The following is a 25,868-nucleotide window of genomic DNA, read 5'->3' as shown; positions in this document are numbered from 1 at the left end:
TGTGAAAATGAAAAAATTGAGGCTAAAAGAATTTTTTTGTGAAAAAAAAGTACTTTTTCATTTTTACGGATCAATTTGTGAAGCACCTGGGGGTTCAAAGTGCTCACTATGCATCTAGATAAGTTCCTTGGGGCGTCTAGTTTCCAAAATGGGGTCACTTGTGGGAGAGCTCCAATTTATAGGCACACGGGGGCTCTCCAAACGTAACATGGTGTCCGCTAAAGAGTGGAGCCAATTTTTCATTCAAAAAGTCAAATGGCGCTCCTTCCCTTCCAAGCCCTGCCGTGCGCCCAAACAGTGGTTTACCCCAACATATGAGGTATCAGTGTACTCAGGACAAATTGGGCAACAACTTTCATGGTTCAGTTTCTTCTTTTACCATTGGGAAAATAAAACAATTGTTGCTAAAAAATAATTTTTGTGACTAAAAAGTTTAATGTTCATTTTTTCCATCCATGTTGCTTCTGCTGCTGTGAAGTACCTGAAGGGTTAATAAACTTCTTGAATGTGGTTTTGAGTACCTTGAAGGGTGCATTTTTTAGAATGGTGTCACTTTTGGGTATTTTCAGCCATATAGACCCCTCAAGCTGACTTCAAATGTGAGGTGGTCCCTAAAAAAATGGTTTTGTAAATTTCGTTGTAAAAATGAGAAATCGCTGGTCAAATTTTAACCCTTATAACTTCCTAGCAAAAAAAAATTTTGTTTCCAAAATTGTGCTGATGTAAAGTAGACGTGTGGGAAATGTTATTTATTAACTATTTTGTGTCACATAACTCTCTGGTTTAACAGAATAAAAATTCAAAATGTGAAAATTGCGAAATTTTCAAAATTTTCGCCAAATTTCCGTTTTTATCACAAATAAACGCAGAATTTATTGACCTAAATTTACCACTAACATGAAGCCCAATATGTCTCGAAAAAACAATCTCAGAAACGCTAGGATCCGTTGAAGCATTCCTGAGTTATTACCTCATAAAGGGACACTGGTCAGAATTACAAAAAACGGCAAGGTCTTTAAGGTCAAAATAGGCTGGGTCATGAAGGGGTTAATGCCTCTTTTGGGTCTTTGATTTTCCTTAGTAGTCGGTATTGAATCAGATGACAGATCTTTGCTGTGAAGGGATGATAGTATATCTGGAGTAATGGCATTCACTTCAATTATATCCTGTGAGATCTCAAGATCATCTAATTTTAAAATTGAAGATGTCAGCTGTCCCTCTGATCTCCAGGTACAGTCATCTGTCAAGAATAAAACCAATTATTTTTCAATAAAATATCCTTGAACTTTATATTTTTGAACATTTCTTCTAAAACTGTCTGTAAAAATGGTAAGTTGATGTATATACTCGAGTGTAAGTAGAGGTTTTCAGCACATTTTTTGTGCTGAAATCACCCCCCCCCTCAGCTTATACTCGAGTAAGGTGTCCAGAACATGGAGGGGGAGAGGCATCGGCGGAGCAGCGGGTCACAGAGGTAGGACCCGGCTGCTGCAGCTAACTGCGGTGCCCGCTGCTAAAAAGAAATGAATATTAATTTCTCTGTAATAGCTCGCGCAGTGTCAGCTGCAGCAGCCGGTCCTGCAGCTGCCGGGAGGTCACGTGTGCCGCTAATTAACAGAGATGAATATTCATTCTGAATATTAATTTCTCTTAAGTAGCGGCACACATGACCGCCTGGCGGTTGACACTGTGTGCGCGCTACTTAATACTCACTGCCCCACACACATAGTTCCGGCATTGCAAGTGGTGAGTATTCCGGAAGCTGTGCTCTGCTTGTGAGCAGCGCATGACATCCCTGCCATGCAATGCTTAGAAACATAAAGCAGCTGCTGGCATCGAGACAAGACGCTGCGAGGGAGCGAAGGAAGGTAAGTGTAATGGTTTATTTTTTTACGTTTTTTGATGGAGGCCAATCATGCAAGGATAGGGATGGGGGCATGCATACAAGGATAGGGATGAGGCCATGCATACAAGGATAGGGATGGGGCCCATGCATACAAGGATAGGGGTGGAGCCATGCATACTAGGCTAGGGATGAGGGCATGCATACAAGGATAGGAATGGGGCCGTGCATACATGGATAGGGATGGGGCCATGCATACTAGGATAGGGATGAGGCCATGCATACAAGGATAGGGATGGAGCCATGCATACAAGGATAGGGATGGGGCCGTGCATACAAGGATAGGAATGGGGCCGTGCACACAAGGATAGGGATGGGGCCGTGCATACATGGATAGGGATGGGGCCATGCATACTAGGATAGGGATGAGGCCATGCATACAAGGATAGGGATGGAGCCGTGCATACAAGGTTAGGGATGGGGCCGTGCATACAAGGATAGGAATGGGGCCGTGCACACAAGGATAGGGATGGGGCCATGCACACAAGGATAGGGATGGGGCCGTGCATACAAGGATAGGGATGGGGCAGTGCAAACAAGGATAGGACTGGAGCCTTGCATACAAAGGATAGGAATGGGGCCATGCACACAAGGATGGGACTGGAGCCCTGCATACAAGGAAAGGAATGGGGCCATGCATACAAGGATAGGGATGGGGCCATGCATACAAGGATAGGGATGGGGCCGTGCATACAAGGATAGGGATGGGGCCGTGCATACAAGGATAGGAATGGGGCCGTGCACACAAGGATAGGGATGGGGCCGTGCACACAAGGATAGGGATGGGGCCGTGCATACAAGGATAGGGATGGGGCAGTGCATGCAAGGATAGGGATGGGGCCGTGCATGCAAGGATAGGGATGGGGCCGTGCATACAAGGATAGGGATGGGGCCGTGCATACAAGGATAGGGATGGGGTCGTGCACACAAGGATAGGGATGGGGCCGTGCATACAAGGATAGGGATGGGGCAGTGCATGCAAGGATAGGGATGGGGCCGTGCATACAAGGATAGGGATGGGGCCTGTTGTGAATTCTGTAGTCAAGCTCCCCCCTGTGGTTATGAGTGGTACTTCGGCTGGTTCTGTCCATGAGCTTCATCTGGTGGATGTGAGTGGGGCTGCAGCTTCTGAGTTTCCTTCCTCAGGTGACGAGGTTAGGTCGTTAGGTGCTGCTCTATTTAACTCCACCTAGTTCTTTGTTCCTTGCCTCCAGTCAATGTTCCAGTATTGGTCTTGCTCTCTCCTGGATCGTCTTGTGGCCTGTCTGCCCTGCATAAGCTAAGTTCTGCTTGTGTTACTTTTGTTTGCTATTTTTTCTGTCCAGCTTGCTATATTGGTTTTTCTTGCTTGCTGGAAGCTCTGGGACGCAGAGGAAGCACCTCCGTGCCGTTAGTCGGTACGGAGGGTCTTTTTGTGCCCTCTGCGTGGTTGTTTGTAGGTTTTTGTGCTGACCGCAAAGCTATCTTTACTATCCTCGGTCTATTCAGTAAGTTGGGCCTCACTTTGCTAATACCTATTTCATCTCTGTGTTTGTATTTTCATCTTTGCTCACAGTCATTATATGTGGGGGCTGCCTTTTCCTTTGGGGAATTTCTCTGAGGCAAGGTAGGCTTATTTTTCTATCTTCAGGGCTAGCTAGTTTCTCAGGCTGTGCCCGAGGCGCCTAGGTCTGGTCAGGAGCGCTCCACGGCTACCTCTAGTGTGGTGTGATAGGATTAGGGATTGCGGTCAACAGAGTTCCCACGTCTCAGAGCTCGTCCTATGTTATTAGTAACTATCAGGTCACTTTGTGTGCTCTTAACCACCAGGTCCATTGTGTTTCTGAATCACCAGTTCATAACAGTACTGGAGGCCCAAAGTACTAATGCTTCTCAATAGAGGGAAAAGAGAAGTTCTGAGACCATTTTTTTTTCTCTGCACTGTGTTTTGCCTTTCTTTTCCCCTAGACATTTGGGTGGTTCAGGACACAGGTGTAGTGATGGACATTAAAGGTCTGTCTTCTTGTGTGGATCATCTCACTGCAAGAGTACAAAATATTCAAGACTTTGTGGTTCAGAATTCTATGTTAGAACCTAGAATTCCTATTCCTGATTTGTTTTCTGGAGATAGAGCTAAGTTTCTGAGTTTTAAAAATAATTGTAAACTATTTCTGGCTTTGAAACCCCGCTCCTCTGGTGATCCAGTTCAACAAGTTAAGATCATTATTTCTTTATTACGTGGCGACCCGCAAGACTGGGCATTTTCCCTTGCGCCAGGAGATCCTGCATTATGTAATATTGATGCGTTTTTTCTGGCGCTCGGATTGCTTTATGATGAACCTAATTCAGTGGATCAGGCAGAGAAAAATTTGCTGGCTCTGTGTCAGGGTCAGGATGAGGTAGAGATATATTGTCAGACGTTTAGGAAGTGGTCTGTGCTCACTCAATGGAATGAATGTGCGCTGGCAGCAATTTTCAGAAAGGGTCTCTCTGAAGCCCTTAAGGATGTTATGGTGGGATTTCCTATGCCTGCTGGTCTGAATGAGTCTATGTCTTTGGCCATTCAGATCGATCGACGCTTACGTGAGCGTAAAACTGTGCACCATTTGGCGGTATTATCTGAACATAAACCTGAGCCTATGCAATGTGATATGACTTTGACCAGAGCTGAATGGCAAGAACACAGACGTCGAAATGGGTTGTGTTTTTACTGTGGTGATTCCACTCATGCTATTTACGATTGTCCTAAGCGCACTAAGCGGTTCGCTAGGTCTGCCACCATTGGTACGATACAGTCGAAATTTCTTTTGTCCGTTACTTTGATCTGCTCTTTGTCGTCCTATTCTGTCATGGCATTTGTGGATTCAGGCGCTGCCCTGAATTTGATGGACTTGGAGTTTGCTAGGCGCTGTGGGTTTTTCTTGGAGCCCTTGCAGCATCCTATTCCATTGAGAGGAATTGATGCTACGCCTTTGGCCAAGAATAAGCCTCAGTATTGGACCCAGCTGACCATGTGCATGGCTCCTGCGCACCAGGAGGATATTCGCTTTCTGGTGTTGCATAATCTGCATGATGTGGTCGTGTTGGGGTTGCCACGGCTACAAGTCCATAACCCAGTATTGGATTGGAAATCTATGTCTGTGTCCAGCTGGGATTGTCAGGGGGTGCATGGTGATGTTCCATTTATGTCTGTTTCGTCATCCACCCCTTCTGAGGTCCCAGAGTTCTTGTCGGATTACCGGGATGTATTTGATGAGACCAAGTCCAGTGCCCTACCTCCGCATAGGGATTGCGATTATGCTATCAATTTGATTCCTGGTAGTAAGTTTCCTAAAGGTCGACTGTTTAATTTGTCTGTGCCTGAGCACGCCGCTTTGCGGAGTTACGTAAAGGAGTCCTTGGAGAAGGGTCATATTCGCCCGTCGTCGTCACCATTGTGAGCAGGGTTCTTTTTTGTGGCCAAGAAGGATGGTTCGCTGAGACCTTGTATCGATTACTGCCTTCTAAATAAAATCACAGTCAAATTTCAGTACCCCTTGCCGCTGCTGTCTGATTTGTTTGCTCGGATTAAGGGGGCTAGTTAGTTCACCAAGATAGATCTTCGTGGTGCGTATAATCTTGTGCGTATTAAACAGGGCGATGAATGGAAAACAGCATTTAATACGCCCGAGGGCCATTTTGAGTACCTGGTTATGCCATTCGGGCTTTCCAATGCTCCATCAGTATTTCAGTCCTTTATGCATGACATCTTCCGAGAGTACCTGGATAAATTCCTGATTGTATACTTGGATGATATTTTGGTCTTCTCAGATGATTGGGAGTCTCACGTGAAGCAGGTTAGAATGGTGTTCCAGGTCCTGCGTGCTAATTCTTTGTTTGTGAAGGGGTCAAAGTGTCTCTTTGGTGTTCAGAAGGTTTCATTTTTGGGTTTCATTTTTTCCCCTTCTACTATCGAGATGGACCCTGTTAAAGTTCAGGCCATTTATGAGTGGACTCAGCCAACATCTCTGAAGAGTTTGCAAAAGTTCCTGGGCTTTGCTAATTTTTATCGTCGCTTCATCAATAATTTTTCTAGTATTGCTAAACCGTTGACTGATTTAACCAAGAAGGGTGCTGATGTGGTCAATTGGTCTTCTGCTGCTGTGGAAGCTTTTCAGGAGTTGAAGCGTCATTTTTCTTCTGCCCCTGTGTTGTGCCAGCCAGATGTTTCGCTCCCGTTCCAGGTCGAGGTTGATGCTTATGAGATTGGAGCAGGGGCTGTTTTGTCGCAGAGAAGTTCTGATGGCTCGGTGATGAAACCATGTGCCTTCTTTTCCAGGAAGTTTTCGCCTGCTGAGCGTAATTATGATGTTGGCAATCGAGAGTTGCTGGCCATGAAGTGGGCGTTCGAGGAGTGGCGTCATTGGCTTGAAGGAGCTAAGCATCGCGTGGTGGTCTTGACTGATCACAAGAACTTGACTTATCTCGAGTCTGCCAAACGGTTGAATCCTAGACAGGCTCGTTGGTCGCTGTTTTTCTCCAGTTTTGACTTTGTGGTTTCTTACCTTCCGGGCTCTAAGAATGTGAAGGCGGATGCCCTTTCTAGGAGTTTTGTGCCCGACTCTCCGGGTTTGCCTGAGCCGGCGGGTATTCTCAAAGAGGGGGTAATTTTGTCTGCCATCTCCCCTGATTTGCGGCGGGTGCTGCAAAAATTTCAGGCTAATAGACCTGACCGTTGCCCAGCGGAGAAACTGTTTGTCCCTGATAAATGGACGAGTAGAGTTATCTCTGAGGTTCATTGTTCGGAGTTGGCTGGTCATCCTGGAATCTTTGGTACCAGAGATTTGGTGGCTAGATGCTTTTGGTGGCGGTCTCTGTCGCGGGATGTGCGTTCGTTTGTGCAGTCCTGTGGGATTTGTGCTCGGGCTAAGCCCTGCTGTTCTCGTGCCAGTGGGTTGCTTTTGCCCTTGCCGGTCCCGAAGAGGCCCTGGACACATATCTCTATGGATTTTATTTCGGATCTCCCCGTCTCTCAAAAGATGTCGGTCATTTGGGTGGTTTGTGATCGCTTCTCTAAGATGGTCCATTTGGTACCCTAGTCTAAATTGTCTTCCTCCTCTGATTTGGTGCCATTGTATTTCCAACATGTGGTTCGTTTACATGGCATTCCGGAGAACATCGTTTCTGACAGAGGTTCCCAGTTTGTTTCGAGGTTTTGGCGAGCCTTTTGTGCTAGGATGGGCATTGATTTGTCTTTTTCCTCGGCTTTCCATCCTCAGACAAATGGTCAAACTGAACGAACCAATCAGACCTTGGAAACATTGTTTCTGCTGATCAGGATGATTGGGTGTCCTTTTTGCCTTTGGCTGAGTTCGCCCTTAATAATCGAGCCAGCTCGGCTACTTTGGTTTCGCCGTTTTTCTGCAATTCTGGTTTCCATCCTCGTTTCTCTTCAGGGCAGGTTGAGTCTTCGGACTGTCCTGGTGTGGATACTGTGGTGGATAGGTTGCAGCAGATTTGGACTCATGTAGTGGACAATTTGACATTGTCCCAGGAGAAGGCTCAACGTTTCGCTAACCGCAGGCGCTGTGTGGGAACCCGACTTCGTGTTGGGGATTTGGTTTGGTTGTCATCTCGTTATATTCCAATGAAAGTTTCCTCTCCTAAGTTTAAGCCTCGTTTCATTGGTCCGTATAGGATTTCTGAGGTTCTTAATCCTGTGTCTTTTCGTTTGACCCTTCCAGCTTCTTTTTCCATCCATAATGTATTCCATAGGTCATTGTTGCGGAGATACGTGGCACCTGTGGTTCCATCCGTTGATCCTTCTGCTCAGGTTTTGGTTGAGGGGGAGTTGGAGTATATAGTGGAGAAGATTTTGGATTCTCGTATTTCGAGACGGAAACTCCAGTACCTGGTTAAGTGGAAGGGTTATGGTCAGGAAGATAATTCCTGGGTCTTTGCCTCTGATGTTCATGCTGCCGATCTGGTTCGTGCCTTTCATTTGGCTCATCCTGGTCGACCTGGGGGCTCTGGTGAGGGTTCGGTGACCCCTGCTCAAGGGAAGGGTACTGTTGTGAATTCTGTGGTCAAGCTCCCTCCTGTGGTTATGAGTGGTACTTCGGCTGGTTCTGTCCATGAGCTTCATCTGGTGGATGTGAGTGGGGCTGCAGCTTCTGAGTTTCCTTCCTCAGGTGACGAGGTTAGGTCATTAGGTGCTGCTCTATTTAACTCCACCTAGTTCTTTGTTCCTTGCCTCCAGTCAATGTTCCAGTATTGGTCTTGCTCTCTCCTGGATCGTCTTGTGGCCTGTCTGCCCTGCATAAGCTAGGTTCTGCTTGTGTTACTTTTGTTTGCTATTTTTTCTGTCCAGCTTGCTATATTGGTTTTTCTTGCTTGCTGGAAGCTCTGGGACGCAGAGGAAGCACCTCCGTGCCGTTAGTCGGTACGGAGGGTCTTTTTGCGCCCTCTGCGTGGTTGTTTGTAGGTTTTTGTGCTGACCGCAAAGCTATCTTTACTATCCTCGGTCTATTCAGTAAGTCGGGCCTCACTTTGCTAATACCTATTTCATCTCTGTGTTTGTATTTTCATCTTTGCTCACAGTCATTATATGTGGGGGCTGCCTTTTCCTTTGGGGAATTTCTCTGAGGCAAGGTAGGCTTATTTTTCTATCTTCAGGGCTAGCTATTTTCTCAGGCTGTGCCCGAGGCGCCTAGGTCTGGTCAGGAGCGCTCCACGGCTACCTCTAGTGTGGTGTGATAGGATTAGGGATTGCGGTCAGCAGAGTTCCCACGTCTCAGAGCTCGTCCTATGTTGCTAGTAACTATCAGGTCACTTTGTGTGCTCTTAACCACCAGGTCCATTGTGTTTCTGAATCACCAGTTCATAACAGGGGCCATGCATAAAGAATAGGGATGGGGCCGTGCATATAAAAATAGTGATGGGACCATGCATACAAGGATAGGGATGGGGCCATGCATACAAGTATAGGGATGGGGTCAAATCATACCAGGATAGCGATAAGGAGCCTTGCATACAAGGATAGGGATGAGGAGCCACGCATACAAGGATAGGGATGAGGGGACAATGCATACCCGGCTTATACTCGAGTCAATAAGTTTCCCACTTTTTTTAGGTAAAATTAGGTGACTCGGCTTATACTCGGGTCGGCTTATACTCGAGTATATACGGTATGTAAAAATAGCTTTATTGATTTATTCTCATTTGCACAAGGAAAGACTAGAAGCAATGGGATGAAACTGAAGTAGAGGAGACACAGATTGGATATTAGAAAAAACCTTTTGACAGTGAGGGTGATCAATGAGTGGAACAGGCTGCCACGAGAGGTTGTGAGTTCTTCTTCAATGGAAATGTTCAAATAGCAGTATGACTTTTATAAACCAAGCCGTCTATATCCACTTTCACAAAGTCAAATCTTCCCGTCGCTTCTGAGCCTTTCAGTGTGCCCAAATCAAAATTAGGACCCATGTAGTTGTCAATATTATTGTGAGAAGAACCCACTTAATTTATGGTGTGTCTCTCTTGGAGCACAATCTGGGCATTATGTGGTGAGTAATAAATGGTATATTCACAGTTTTCACTCTCCAACATCCACTGCTCGCTAATTTTTGGAAAGTGGCTGTGGACTCAAAATAATCACTACTATAGATTAATTCACTGAAGGTTAATGTAGCACCCCAGGTAACCGGTTGCTACAGTGATGTTGCTTTTCCTTCGGGGAAGGTAATGTCATGATCAGAGGCAAGGGAGTGCTCTTCACCAGGTAAGGCACCCACATGCAACACATTCTGAATCCAGGCCAGGAGGGGGAGTTCAAGACCCGGATTCAGGAGAGCGTCCCCCAGCTATATGTATCCTGACCTGGAGGAGGAGTTAGGTTAGTTGGAGAGGAACAATGAAGTGGGCGGACGTCTAGGAGAGACGCAGAGGTCTGACAGCCATGAGGGAGCTGCAGCCTCTGGGAAAGGAGAAAGAACCTGGAGGGTTGGATGTGTAGTACCTGGAGAGGAAAGGAGCAAAGGTTATGAACAGGGCTCAGAGGGGAACTGTGACCGGGCACCCTCAGAGCCGAAGCACAGGAACCAGGTACCGGGAGCCTGAGGCTTTTGTGGAACTCTAGGACACAGAGCAGAACCGCAAGGCCAGGAACTGTATGTAATTGGCCCACACCTTGCCTGAGACGCAGCAGCACCTAAGGAGCCCAGTGCATGATAAGAGTCCATGTAAAACAGCTCAAACTGCCCATCGTGCGGGTACCTGTCCCAGGACAGGGGGAAAGTGGAGGACCCTGTAGGAAATTTCAGGCAGCAGGGACTTCGTCTTTAAGAGGTGCTAGAGGAAAGGCTCATGGACCTCACCTGGAGAAGGGGATCCTCCATTGCCTCTGAGCTGGCCGGGCCATACCACCACCCGTGCTTGGTGCCCTGGACTGTGGCCAGCCAACTGCAGTAAACCAGGTAAAGACTTACAACTTGTGTCCTATCTTTATTCACCGGCACATAACATCCACGCCTTACATCTTAGGAATAACCAAAATAAAATGATGCGGCTAATGAAATTAGACCGCAGCCAGCTCCCCGATCCATGCAGGTGCTCGGAACTTCATCTGGGACCAAGACGAGTGGTAATTGCAACAGAAGAAAAAGAGTGTTCCAGCTCCATAAAATGTCGATACTTTATTTTTCCATTAAAATCTTGATACAAATATATCCTTGCATATATGCGAATGCTGAGATGTCAAGGTGAGAGCGACGCGTTTCGATCTTGTCAGATCTTAATCCATGCTTGGTTTAGTATGAGTTCTAACAATTACTATATAGTATTCCTGGACCAATCAGATTGCCGCTATTAGTCACCTGATTACTTCTGCAGGTCCTGGATGTAATTATATCAATGCGGTATAGATTAACTATCTAAATAGTAAAATAAACCAAACTACCAGATTAGCTATAAGCAAAATATACTATGCTATATAGGATATATGCAAGGATATATTTGTATCGAGATTTTAATGGAAAAATAAAGTATCAACATTTTATGGAGCTGGAACACTCTTTCTCTTACATCTTAGGATCCTGATTCACCTGTGGGAAGAGTAACATCAGTGCTGCCAAAACATCCCCCAGAGGACTCCTTTAATGCAGTGTCGGTCCCACTATTGACCAAACGCCACAGGTGGCATCACGACAGACTTTAGACACTTTTCCCTTAAAAGACCGTTCCCCTTTAACGTTGAGGACCAGGGCCACAGAACGGATCGCAGCCACCGTGACATTCCCCCTCGAGACCGGACCCGATACAGAGTACCCCACTGCCCTGGGGGTGACGCATTATCATTTCCAAAATGGAGTCACATTATGAGGTTTTAAACTGATCTGGTTTTCTGCATTTTGTCATATTAAGGCTTGTGAAAATGGTGTGTACCATCTTGCCTGGGATCCGCACCTGCCACCTCTACTTCTGTCACCAGGAATGGCCTCATTCATTCTGCAGGCAGTACTGGGGATCGAAGAGATATTGGAACCAGAAGCTCTGGATGGTGCAGGCTCTGTTCAGCCACTTAGATTAGGGTTGCTGTGAACTGTAGTACCATCCAGTCAGGCATTATGGGTGTGTGTGCTGTCCATCTGGAGTTATCTGCTTCCTGCTTTCGCCAATTGGAAAGCACCCCACCCTACTAAAGCTCAAAGCAAATTTCAGGAAGATGCCAGATACAACCTTGTTCTCCTCTGGTTCAGTCCTTTCTGTGCTCAGCTGCTGTGACCCCTTAGTGACTAATCTTGCTTCTTATGATTTTGTATTTTCTCTGCCCTCGTGGATCTGACCCAACTACTTGACTATTCGTTATCCCACCTCCCTCCACAGAACAGCAGGTAAGACCATGGCCCAAGCCTAGGGATCTCTGTGTAAGAACAGATCCATGTAAAGAATGTTGAGCAAGGCAATCCTTGGGATCTGCAAAGCTGAGTAGATAGCGCCAAGCCTGATTGTGGTAGCCATGTTTTGAGCTGCCAGGTAACCAATACATTGTGTCTGGAATCTATTCCAACAAGATATGCATTCAAATAGCTAAATGGCGATCCTACCCTTCTTAACCCTGCCATGTGCCCAGACAGTAGTGTACAACCGTATACAGGGTATTGTTGGATTCAAGAGATGTTGGAAAATAATTTGTGATGTCCATTTGTTTCCTATTATCCTTTGTGAAGAATTCCAAAGTTATCGCCACAAAAAGCAACATGTCAGATGTGAAAAATGGGAGTATTTTGGGCAGTAACTACTGTAGTCAAAAACTTACTATGGACAATAACACATCTATCAAAATGTTCAAACTCAACAGTCTTCATCAGTAAAATATGAGTAGTGGTATCAACTCTCTGGAGTAATTAGAGTATGGTGCTCGGTGGCTCTTGGCAATCTAAACTATCGTAAGGGCCAATATTTTCTATAAGATGAGTTTCAAGAAAAAATATTAGACATTTAAAGAGAACTTCTTATAATACTGCAGAGCTAGGGCAATATACTACGTAGCTGGGCAATATACTACATGCCTGGGCAATATACTACGTGGCTGGGCAATATACTACATAGCTGGGCAATATACTACATGCCTGGGCAATATACTACATGGCTGGGAAATATACTACGTAGCTGGGCAATATACTACATGCCTGGGCAATATACTACGTGGCTGTGCAATATACTACGTGGCTCTGTGCTGTATACTATGTCGCTGTGCAATATACTACATAGCTGGGCAATATACTACGTGCCTTGGCAATATACTATGTCGCTGTGCTGTGCAATATACTACATGGTTGGGCAATATACTACGTCGCTGTGCAATATACTACGTGGCTGGGCAATATACTACGTGACTGGGCAATATACTACGTGGCTGGGCAATATATTACGTGACTGGGCAATATACTATGTGGCTGGGCAATATACTACATAGCTGGGCTATATACTACGTGACTGGGCAATATACTACGTGACTGGGCAATATACTACGTGGCTGGGCAATATACTACGTAGGTGGGCAATATACTACGTGACTGGGCAATATACTACGTGGCTGGGCAATATACTACGCAGCTGGGCAATATACTACGTGACTGGGTAATATACTACGTGGCTGGGCAATATACTACGTGGCTGTGCTATATACTACGTGGACATGCATATTCTAGAATACCCGATGCGTTAGAATCGGGCCACCATCTAGTTGTGTATAATTGCATAACTTTTTCTTGTGGAAATAGGGGTTAATGAATGCAGCCCTTTTATCTAACAGTACCTACCAGCATTTATATGCACAACTAACTTTTCAATTAAACTAGTGTGAATAGGCACAAGGTCTACAGTATTTTAAACCTGTTCCCTTCCCCCCTTTATCCACACTGCCCACAGATCATTCTATATGTTATACTATCTTATGGGTCCTCTTTTTACTGACTAGTGTGAACAGGTACAAGGCCCAAAGCTAGCTCACACTGTTCACCAGTCAATTTTTAATTTTACCAAGGTTTATCAGCGCGAACATTCACAATACTTATTTAGTTTTCCTGCAATTGTCTTATTCGCTGCAGATAACACCTTAACACTTGCGCCACTATTTTCATTTTATACTTCTAAATAACACATAGAACAGTACTAGCAAAATACCCAAGATGGTGCAAATTACAGTCTCACCCACTGACTCGCTGGGATAAGAGCAGCTGTGACTTCAGCGCTTCCAGGGCCAACTACCTCGACCTCTCCCTCGGACAGGGAGGAGGTAACGACAAGCTTAGGAAGCTGACAGTTCATTGAGGTACAAGGCCAGGTGCCAGGAAGGTCACAACCTGGCTTCTCCGAACATCTCCATGGAGTCAGGTGACCGGTGAGTCCCATTCCTGGCTTTCACAAATGTATCCATAGGACTCTGGTGACTGGTGAGTTCAAATCCTGACTACCCCAAATGTATTCATGGGTTCATTGATGGTCAATGAAGCAGATGTATATTCTTTCAGCTGGTGCCTGGCTGGCATTCTGTAGAATGTCAGATCTCTGTCACTCGTGATAGAGCCACGATCTGGCAGCTATCCTGTAAAGTGTTCCTGGCTGTGGTTATGTAAAGAGTCTCTGGTTCTTTGGATCTCTCGGCTGTCTGGATGCATATTGTTAGAGGCATATCCCACATATATAGCTCACAATTGTTGTCTTTCAAGCCAGCATCCAGACGTCAAGAGGAAGATGTGATGAGTTTAACTCGTATCGTTTGACTATTTAATCTATTTGCATAGTTCTTATTCATTTGTTTTGTAAGTCAACAAGCCACAAAACCCACACAATGGTCATTCAATAAATTAAGCAAACATCCATTGTTCAATGACCCTGCATCAGTGTCTTGCAAAGAAAGCAGACAATAAGTTGTAGGGTCTGATGTAAGAGGCAAACATTAGCCATTTAAAATGATCAAAAATCAACGTTTAAGACTCGTGACAACAGTGTATGGTTTTTGACCAACTGAAGAACAATTGCATAAATTCAAAAGTCGTCATATAGATAACAGTCTATTCCTCCTGGCTTACTGAAAATAGACATCTGGTTAATTAAAATAAAATTCCGTGTCATCACACCCTCATTTAAATTTTTACTAGACCTTGCACTTAGTGCATAGACTTTATGAGTCTAGAAGTCCCACTTCCTAACAATTTTAAAAGAATGTTTATGAGACCCTCCTTTATGTCTAATACAGGGTGTATCAGAGTCCCTCTTCCTACTCATTTTTGGAAGTTCTTGCATTGTCCGCATAGGATTTGTGATTTTCAGAGTCCCTTTATAAAGTAAACAGGATGTGTCTCACTATGTCACACACCACATGTCCAGATAAGGTATTAAAATATTAAAATTACATTTACAATGAATGTTTTTTTCACCATTGAAAGCAATGAGAAAATGGAAAAACACAGCAAAGAGGCTACGTGTAAACACAAACTAAGGGGTGAAGGAAGCTTATTTTTTCTCTTTTTTAAATTGCTTTATATACAAGAACAAATGTTTTTACTTGTAAAACACATTTTATTTTCGTAATGCAAATGCTGAACCAGCAAATCACAATGGCGCTAGTCACAATGTGCCTGAAGCCAAAGCAGCAGGCAATCCGACAGGTGTGTTGTGTAAAACTGCCTTAAAACCGAGAAATACATGAAGAGTGAAAGATAGATTGCTGCGCTGAGAGGCACTTACAGGTGCACATGTGGTCCTGTAAAGGGTGGTCGGACTTGCGTAGTAGTTTCCTGCCCAATGTCCACTTGTATCAGATGCGGGAGCGTCCTCCCAAAGCTGCAACACCCCGTGAAACTGCTGGTGTTCACAGCGGTTAGCCTCAGCCGATGGCGCTGCTATAGGAGTAGCGTGGTGAGCGGGGGGCGTGACTGAACGGTGACGTCACCTGTCCGTTAATGACGGACGGGTGTAGGGGCCAATCCCCCTGTACATTTTATTTTCGGTTTTGGATGTTTTTGTTGTCACTCCTTAAAAGTGGCGTAATACTCCGACAACATTGATCCCAAAAGCGACCTGAGAGTCAGAGATGCATCCAGCCATCTTCTCCATGCTGTTCTCATTCCAATTTAGTGCTGTTTTCATCCATTTCAGCAATTTTCCTGCCCCCTCAGTCTTCCTGGAAACGTCTGCTGAGCATGTGACCTGTTGACTCAAATATTTTAGTGCTCGCTCATCGCTAATAATGACTGCTATCTGTGTGGGATTTTAGATGTTTAAAAGGGTTGTCCACTACTAGGACAACCCCTTCTTATTCCTCATGATTGGTCTATTTATCCCCTTAAGAACCAGGGTTATTTCTGTTTTTGAGTTTCCATTTTTTGCTCCCCTTATCCACACAGCCATAGCTTTTATATTTTTCCGTCAATATGGCCATGTGAGGGCTTGTTTTTTGTAGGACAAGTTGTACTTTTGAAAGGTACCATTTATTTTACCATACCATGTAAGCGAAAATGGGGGGAAAAAAATGCAAATGCGGTGAAATTGCAAGAAAAGTGCAATTCCACAACAGTTTTTTAATTTTTTTTTACCATGTTCACTAAATGCTAAAACTGACCTGACATTATGATTCTCCAGGTCATTACAAGCTCACAGACACTAAACTTTTTTATTTAAGTGGTGAAAAAAAAATTCCAAAGATTGTAAAAAAAAAAAAAAAGTTGCCATTTTCCGAGACACATAGCGTCTCAATTTTTCGGGGCCTGGGGCTGGATGAGAGCTTATTTTTTGCGCACCGGTCTGACGTTTTTATTGTTACCATTTTGGTGTTGATACGATCTTTTGATTGCATTTTTGCATTTTATTGCAATGTTGCACCGACCAAAAAAACATAATTCTGGCTTTTCAAATTTTTTTCTCGCTACACAGTTTACTGATTGGATAAATTCTTTTTATATATTGATAGAGCAGGCGATTCTGAATGCGGTGATCCCAAATATGTGTATATTTGTTTTTTTTTTATTTTTTTGAATGGGGCGAGAAGGGGTGATATAACTTTTATATTTTTTTATTTTTTAATATTTTTAATAATTTTTTTAAACTATCTACTTGCTTCAATAGTCCCCATGGGAGACTAGAAGCTGCACTTGTGTGATTGCTTCTGCTACATAGAACAGGGCTACAAAATACTTTCCACATTCTGAACATGAAAAAGGCTTCTCCCTTGTGTGGAGTCTCTGGTGTCTAACAAGATCGGATTTCTTCACAAAACGTTTTCCACATTATGAACAGGAAAAAGGCTTCTGCCCTGTGTGGGTTCTCTGGTGTCTAACAAGGAGATATTTCTCTGCAAAATATTTTCCACATTCTGAACATGAAAAAGGCTTCTCCCCTGTGTGGAGTCTCTGGTGTCTAACAAGATCTGATTTCCTCACAAAACATTTCCCACATTCTGAACAGGAAAAAGGCTTCTGCCCTGTGTGTGTTCTCTGGTGTCTAACAAGGAGATATTTCTCTGCAAAACATTTTCCACATTCTGAACAGAAAAAAGGCTTCTCCCCTGTGTGGGTTTTCTGGTGGTTATCAAGATGCGTTTTCCGGATAAAACATTTCCCACATTTTGAACATGAAAAAGGCTTCTCCCCTGTATGGAGTTTCTGGTGTATAACAAGAACTGATTTTGTCACAAAACATTTTCCACATTCTGAACAGAAAAAAGGCTTCTCCCCTGTGTGGAGTTTCTGGTGTGTAACAAGATGTGATTTAGTCACAAAACATTTTCCACATTCTGAACAGAAAAAAGGCTTCTCCCCTGTGTGGAGTTTCTGGTGTCTAACAAGATGTGATTTCGTCACAAAACATTTTCCACATTCTAAACATGAAAAAGGCTTATCCCCTGTGTGGTTTCTCTGGTGGCTATCAAGATTCACTTTGTGGATAAAGCATTTCCCACATTCCGAACAGGAAAAAGGCTTTTCTCCTGTGTGGATTCTTTGGTGTCGAGCAAGATGATGTTTCCAATTAAAACATTTCCCACATTCTGAACATGAAAAGGACTTCCTTGCTTTAGGAGCAGTTTGTTTTTTAATGCCTCTTTTGGGTCTTTGATTTTCCTTAGTAGTCGGTATTGAATCAGATGACAGATCTTTGCTGTGAAGGGATGATAGTATATCTGGAGTAATGGCATTCACTTCAATTGTTTCCTGTGAGATCTCAAGATCATCTGATTTTAAAATTGAAGATGTCAGCTGTCCCTCTGATCTCCAGGTACAGTCATCTGTCAAGAATAAAACCAATTATTTTTCAATAAAATATCCTTGAACTTTATATTTTTGAACATTTCTCCTAAAACTGTCTGTAAAAATGGTAAATTGATGTATATACTCGAGTATAAGTAGAGGTTTTCAGCACATTTTTTGTGCTGAAATCACCCCCCCCCCCCCCCCTCAGCTTATACTCGAGTGAGGTGTCCAGAACATGGAGGGGAGAGGCAGCGGCGGAGCAGCGGGTCACAGAGGTAGGAGCCGGCTGCAGCAGCTAACTCCGATGCCCGCTGCTAAAAAGAAATGAATATTAATTTCTCTGTAATAGCTCGCGCAGTGTCAGCTGCAGCAGCAGGTCCTGCAGCTGCCGGGAGGTCACGTGTGCCGCTACTTAACAGAGATGAATATTCATTCTGAATATTAATTTCTCTTAAGTAGCGGCACACATGACCGCCTGGCGGTTAACGCTGTGTGCGCGCTACTTAATACTCACTGCCCCACACACATAGTTCCGGCATTGCAAGTGGTGAGTATTCCGGAAGCTGTGCTCTGCTTGTGAGCAGCGCATGACATCCCTGCCATGCAATGCTTAGAAACATAAAGCAGCTGCTGGCATCAAGACAAGACGCTGCGAGGGAGCGAAGGAAGGTAAGTGTAATGGTTTATTTTTTTACGTTTTTTGATGGAGGCCAATCATGCAAGGATAGGGATGGGGCCATGCATACAAGGATAGGGATGAGGCCATGCATACAAGGATAGGGATGGGGCCCATGCATACAAGGATAGGGGTGGAGCCATGCATACTAGGTTAGGGATGAGGGCATGCATACAAGGATAGGAATGGGGCCGTGCATACATGGATAGGGATGGGGCCATGCATACTAGGATAGGGATGAGGCCATGCATACAAGGATAGAGATGGAGCCGTGCATACAAGGATAGTGATGGGGCCGTGCATACAAGGATAGGAATGGGGCCGTGCACACAAGGATAGGGATGGGGCCGTGCACACAAGGATAGGGATGGGGCCGTGCATACAAGAATAGGGATGGGGCAGTGCATACAAGGATAGGAATGGGGCCGTGCACACAAGGATAGGGATGGGGCCGTGCATACAAGGATAGGGATGGGGCAGTGCATACAAGGATAGGAATGGGGCCGTGCATACAAGGATAGGGATGGGGCAGTGCATACAAGGATAGGACTGGAGCCTTGCATAAAAAGGATAGGAATGGGGCCATGCACACAAGGATAGGACTGGAGCCCTGCATACAAGGAAAGGAATGGGGCCATGCATACAAGGATAGGGATGGGGCCATGCATACAAGGATAGGGATGGGGCCGTGTATACAAGGATAGGGATGGGGCCGTGCATACAAGGATAGGAATGGGGCCGTGCATACAAGGATAGGGATGGGGCCGTGGACACAAGGATAGGGATGGGGCTGTGCATACAAGGATAGGGATGGGGCCATGCATACAAGCATAGGGATGGGGTCAAATCATACCAGGATAGCGATAAGGAGCCTTGCATACAAGGATAGGGATGAGGAGCCACGCATACAAGGATAGGGATGAGGGGACAATGCATACCCGGCTTATACTCGAGTTAAGTTTCCCACTTTTTTTAGGTAAAATTAGGTGACTCTGCTTATACTCGGGTCGGCTTATACTCGAGTATATACGGTATGTAAAAATAGCTTTATTGATTTATTCTCATTTGCACAAGGAAAGACTAGAAGCAATGGGATGAAACTGAAGTAGAGGAGACACAGATTGGATATTAGAAAAAACCTTTTGACAGTGAGGGTGATCAATGAGTGCTTTTCCTTCGGGGAAGGTAATGTCATGATCAGAGGCAAGGGAGTGCTCTTCACCAGGTAAGGCACCCACATGCAACACATTCTGAATCCAGGCCAGGAGGGAGAGTTCAAGACCCGGATTCAGGAGAGCATCCCCCAGCTATATGTATCCTGACCTGGAGGAGGAGTTAGGTTAGTTGGAGAGGAACAATGAAGTGGGCGGACGTCTAGGAGAGACGCAGAGGTCTGACAGCCATGAGGGAGCTGCAGCCTCTGGGAAAGGAGAAAGAACCTGGAGGGTTGGATGTGTAGTACCTGGAGAGGAAAGGAGCAAAGGTTATGAACAGGGCTCAGAGGGGAACTGTGACCGGGCACCCTCAGAGCCGAAGCGCAGGAACCAGGTACCGGGAGCCCGAGGCTTTTGTGGAACTCTAGGACACAGAGCAGAACCGCAAGGCCAGGAACTGTATGTAATTGGCCCACACCTTGCCTGAGACGCAGCAGCACCTAAGGAGCCCAGTGCATGATAAGAGTCCATGTAAAACAGCTCAAACTGCCCGTCGTGCAGGTACCTGTCCCAGGACAGGGGGAAAGTGGAGGACCCTGTAGGAAATTTCAGGCAGCAGGGACTTCGTCTTTAAGAGGCGCTAGAGGAAAGGCTCACGGACCTCACCTGGAGAAGGGGACCCTCCATTGCCTCTGAGCTGGCCGGGCCATACCACCACCCGTGCCTGGTGCCCTGGACTGTGGCCAGCCAACTGCAGTAAACCAGGTAAAGACTTACAACTTGTGTCCTATCTTTATTCACCGGCACATAACATCCACACCTTACATCTTAGGAATAACCAAAATAAAATGATGCGGCTAATGAAATTAGACCGCATTCAGCTCCCCAATCCATGCAGGTGCTCGGAACTTCATCTGGGACCAAGACGAGTGGTAATTGCAACAGAAGAAAAAGAGTGTTCCTGCTCCATAAAATGTCGATACTTTATTTTTCCATTAAAATCTTGATACAAATATATCCTTTGCAAAAAAGAAAAAAAAAAAGAGCATGAACCGCACATCCCAAAATCATACGTTGATCTAAAGCCGCTAGGCAAAAATTAATATAACTGAATATGAGGTTTTCAGTTTAACATTCTGATCAGACTGTATGAAGCCCACTGTCCCTTCACGGCAAACCTCGTAGTGGGTCCTATCGCCCTAACGGAGCGGAGCCGTGCTGCGCCCACCGCCACAGCAGCCATGCACCAGCAGGGCGGACGGCCTGTTGCCCCACAGCACCCATGCTGCAAGACTGAGTCCCCAAGACTCCAGACCACGCCGCCCCACCAGCACAAAGCCACAGCAACAATGGCCGCCACACACCACCAACACCAAAATGAAAGGAGAACTTAAACTCACCTTCCTCCAGCTCTTTAGTGAGAGCCAAAATGGGCTAGACCCCTTACTTTGCAGTCTCCTGCTAATTAAAATCACCTGAGCCAAATGGGAGGAGTGCTGGTCCAAGAAGAAGACTAGAACATGCTTTGCAAAAAAGAAAAAAAAAAAGAGCATGAACCGCACATCCCAAAATCATACGTTGATCTAAAGCCGCTAAGCAAAAATATATGCGACTACTGTATATGCGACTACTACTACTGTAGTCAAAAACTGACTATGGACAATAACACATCTATCAAAATGTTCAAACTCAACAGTCTTCATCAGTAAAATATGAGTAGTGGTATCAACTCTCTGGAGTAATTAGAGTATGGTGCTTGGTGGCTCTTGGCAATCTAAACTATCGTAAGGGCCAATATTTTCTATAAGATGAGTTTCAAGAAAAAATATTAGACATTTAAAGAGAACTTCTTATAATACTGCAGAGCTAGGGCATCTTCAATTTAGATGTCGCACATTTGGAAGAGGTAATGGAGACTTAAAAAAAAAAAAGATACCAGGGAGTTCCAAACTTACAAACTCACCTAACTGAGGCAGGCTGATCGTACCACAATCAAACTATCAACCAGAATGAACATGTAAAAAAAAAACATAGAACAAAAAATATGTTACATCTCCCCCAAAAAAGTATGTACAAGGGGAGAACTCCAACACTAAACTGGAGTTGCACTCGTTTATGGTGGACCATTGGAGCTACTGAGTCCTGACCAGAAGAGTAGAGAATGTATTAGTGCCCCCATTTCAGGAGAGATTGTGCAGTAATCTGAATTTCTTATGATTGAAAACATAATGTAATTTATGACATGGAGTGAATCTATGAAACCAGGACTCGAGTCATGCCAACACATCTCCTGCAGGCATGCTATTCCATCCGGTTTGCGTTTAGTTGGACCATCATTTAATTTTCAACAGGATAATGACCCCAAACACACCTCCAGGCTGTGTAAGGGCTATGTGACCAAGAAGGAGAGTGATGGGGTGCTACGCCAGATGACCTGGCCTTTACAATCACCAGACCTGGACCCAATCAAGATGGTTTGGGATGAGCTGAACCGCAGAGTGAAGGCAAAAGGGCCAGCAAGTGCTAAGCATCTCTGGGAACTCCTTCAAAATTGTTGGAAGACCATTTCCGGTGACTACCTCTTGAAGCTCATCAAGAGAATGCCAAGAGTGTTCAAAGCAGTCATCAAAGCAAAAGGTGGCTACTTTGAAGAACCTAGAATATAAGACATATTTTCAGTTGTTTCACTCTTTTTTGTTAAGGATATAATTCCACATGTGTTAATTTATAGTTTTGATGCCTTCAGTGTGAATGTACAATTTTCATAGTCATGAAAATACAGAAAAATCTTTAAATGAGAAGGGGTGTCCAAACTTTTCTTCTGTACTGTATATATATTTATATGTAAATGTACTCAATGGGTACTGTTTATAGGATTGGGGCTAGAATAGGATATAGGATAGGCTAGAACTGTAGTGGGGCTAGACAAGAGGGGGGCACAGTAGTGATAGATTATATCTGTTGTGAATTCTGCTTTTGGGTTCCCTCCAGAGGTTGTAGGTGGGAATGCAGTTGTCCCTGAGTCACAATCTTGGCCAGGTGTATCTGCTGATTGCAGTTCTGACTGGGATATTTAGGTGTGCAGGATTCATTAGTCTTTTCCAGTTGTCCATTGTTCTGGGAGGTTTTGGATCTTTGTCTGGTTCCTCCTGCCTTGCTGCCAATTCAGCAAAGATAAGTGTCTGGTTTTTGTTGCTGTGGCACACATGCTGTGTGCTTAATAATTCTGTGCTATTCATGTGTTTTCTCTTGTCCAGCTTAGATTGTGTCAGTGTTTTCTCAGTCTTGTTGGATTCTCTGGAGTTGCAGATATACGCTCCACATCTTTAGTTAGATGGTGGAATTTTTTGTATTTTCTGCTGTGGATATTTTTGGAAGGGTTTTAATACTGACCGCTTAGTATTCTGTCCTATCCTTTCCTATTTTAGCTAGAGTGGCCTCTTTTGCTAAATCCTGTTTCCTGCCTGCGTGTGTCTTTTCCTCTACTACTCACAGTCAATATTTGTGGGGGGCTGCCTATCCTTTGGGGTTCTGCTCTGAGGCAAGGTAGAATTCCTATTTCCATCTATAGGGATATTTAGTCCTCTGGCTGTGTCGAGGTGTCTAGGATTTGTTAGGCACACCCCGCGGCTACTTCTAGTTGCGGTGTTAAGTTCAGGATTTGCGGTCAGTACAGTTTCCACCAACTCAGAGAAAGTTCCATGCGGCTCCAAGGTCACCGGATCATAACAGATATCATAGAATAGAGCAGGAGGTAGGCAGCACAGGGTTAACTAAAGGGGATGAAAAAGCAAGGAGCAGGGAAGTATAATCACCCGGGCAGCCTTGCCAAGGGCAGGATGCATGCAGTGTATGAGACAGCTACAGGTCATGGGGGTAAAGCTGCAGATGGCAATAAGGGGCCCCAGGCTGGAGAATAGTACAGTCGGGCATCAGCTTAATAGGATCATCCTCAGGGTGGTTCTGGGATCTACGACTGGGGCGGGAGTCAGTAAGATGGAACTCCTGGCACCTTTGCAAGATGGAATCGGACAAGGGGCTGACAGGGAGCTGGTGATACAAGTAATACGGAAGGAGCACGGATTGTCCACAGAAATGGCATGGATTGCCAGGAGAGGAGGGGTTATAGAGGAAATGGAGTCTGCCCAGAAGGAAGGGAAAGTATATGATGCTTTGTGTGAAATGTGCTGCAAAAGTGATGGGTGCCCATGTTATCAGTAAAGTTGAACTGTTTGAAAAGGACTGACGCTGCAGTGTTTTATGGAACCTGGAATCCTGAAGCTGGAGTTAAAGAAACCGAGGGAACACACACACACACACACACACCCACCAGAAAGGACTTTATATTCAATCTGCGGGGTGCCAGGGTGTGGAAACACTACAGTCCGTTGCCACGACTACCACCCTGGCCGCATTACACTTGCAGGTTGTAAGCCCTATACAAAAGAGTTTTCACAATTTCACAAAGCCATTTAAACATTTTCGGATGGAAGAGAATGTTATGCTCTACCCGTAAAATGGGGATCACATGATGCCACGTCCGAACTATGCCATTGATAAAGCAGCCACAGCCGGTGACTGAGAAGAATCTGTGACTTCTCTGTAGTTAGTGGTCACTACTCACCTGGGTAGTCATATGTAGGAGTCTCCTCTTTACACCGCTCATCACCCCTCACATATGTCTCTGTAGTATTAATATGGGTCAGTTCTTCACCCTGAAATAAATATTATAAAAGTCACAGACAGATGGAGAAAGTCACATCTATAATCAGCTCTAATCCTGCCATCTCCACCGTTCTCATGAAGCCAGTATGAAACATGTAATACTGGTGGATAAAACAAGACTGAGCACAAGACCTTCACAGCCGTCTACACATCATAGGAGAGATCTCATGACACCTTCACTCCATCTACCTGATGATCCTGAGGAACATCGGGATCTTCTTGTTTACAGTCCTCTGGAAGAAGAGGACCGGGACATCTCTCTGGTGTTGTCCTCTTACTGAATAGATCTGGAGGAAACACACACAGGGACTGAATTCATTCCTTACATACAGATAATACAGATAATTATAGGCTGTGTGTATTTAATCCTATTACCTGGTGATGTAAGGGGCTGGGGAACCGCCATCATGATGTCCTCATACAGATTATTGTGTAATTCTAAATACTCCCACTCCTCCATGGTGAAATAGACAGCGACATCCTGACACCTTATAGGAATCTGACACATACAATGATACCGTCATCACTCCGATACCTTCATAGTTTTACTGTATAATGTCCCAGTATTCCCAGCAGTGTTACCTCTCCAGTCAGCAGCTCAATCATCTTGTAGGTGAGTTCTATGATCTTTTGGTCATTGATTTCCTCATGTATCAGGGGGTGAGGTGGAGGCTTTGTGATTGGGCTCAGGGGTCTTTCCCACCTTTCAGACACAGGGGCCTGACAGCGCTCACTAGAGGTCTTCTTCACTAATGTGTAATCCTGGTAATGGAGAGACACATTAATAAATCTCTCTACAGACATTTCCAGATTCCTCGCCTCTTGAGTTCCGTCCAACAGTTTTATTGCCATAAATAAGAATTATGTAATGTGACGCTATCAAAATCTCTCACCTCTCCAGTAAGACGGAAGAGGATCTCTAGGGTGAGGTGTAATATCCTCTCTGCCATCTTGTCCCAATTCATATCCATTCTTGATTGGTAGTTAAGAAAATTTCTCTTAATATAGAAGATGTCTACTGAAAGGATCGGATATTGTAGGGACCTGAATAGGAAGACGATGAGACGATGAATCATTACAAGGAATGCTGTGTAATAATAAAATTACTGGAGATAGCAAAGGAAACATTTCAGAAGACAGAATGTTGTATTCTCTAGTCTTGTATGGACTGGAACATAAGCTGAATTACTGAGTAAGACATCTCCATGCAACCAATCACTGGCTATGTTACTCACTGCTTCGGCAATTAATTTGCTGTAGGAATCACAAGTTCGTTGGGACAGACCAGAAAATACAGAGTCTGGCGGGGACCCAAGCAGCAATTACCGTATTTTTCGGACTGCAAGATGCAGTTTTTCCCCCCAAATTTTTGGGTGGAAAATGGGGGTGCGTCTTCTAGTCGGAATATACTTACAATTAGTGTGATGGCAGCAGGAGTCGGGTGATTCTACGGCGGTCCAACACTGCAGGCAGATCACACTCCCTTCCTAGGCTGGTGCGGAAGTATTTGGAGGTGTGCAGTGGTGCGGGGCTCCGCCAACATTTTTGGAAAGCCCAAAGCACTGCACATCCACGATGCTGCCATGCGTTAGCCCCTGGTAAAATGTCCACCGGGTTGGCACATGCACACATTGAGATCTCGGGAGATGAGATCTTGGAGCCGAGATCTCAATTTGCAGTGGCATTTTCCCAGAGGCCATTTT

At 44.9% G+C, this 25,868-nt stretch overlaps 1 pseudogene; it reads right to left on the bottom strand.

Annotated features, from left to right (window-relative positions):
• Nucleotides 1–25,203, bottom strand: part of LOC138663378 (zinc finger protein 665-like) — a 29,880-nt pseudogene extending 4,677 nt beyond the window's left edge.
• Nucleotides 25,204–25,868: the final 665 nt, after the last annotated feature.

Source organism: Ranitomeya imitator, chromosome 2, assembly GCF_032444005.1.
Source record: "Ranitomeya imitator isolate aRanImi1 chromosome 2, aRanImi1.pri, whole genome shotgun sequence".
NCBI lineage: Eukaryota > Metazoa > Chordata > Amphibia > Anura > Dendrobatidae > Ranitomeya > Ranitomeya imitator.
This window is presented reverse-complemented; position numbering and strand designations above follow the sequence as displayed.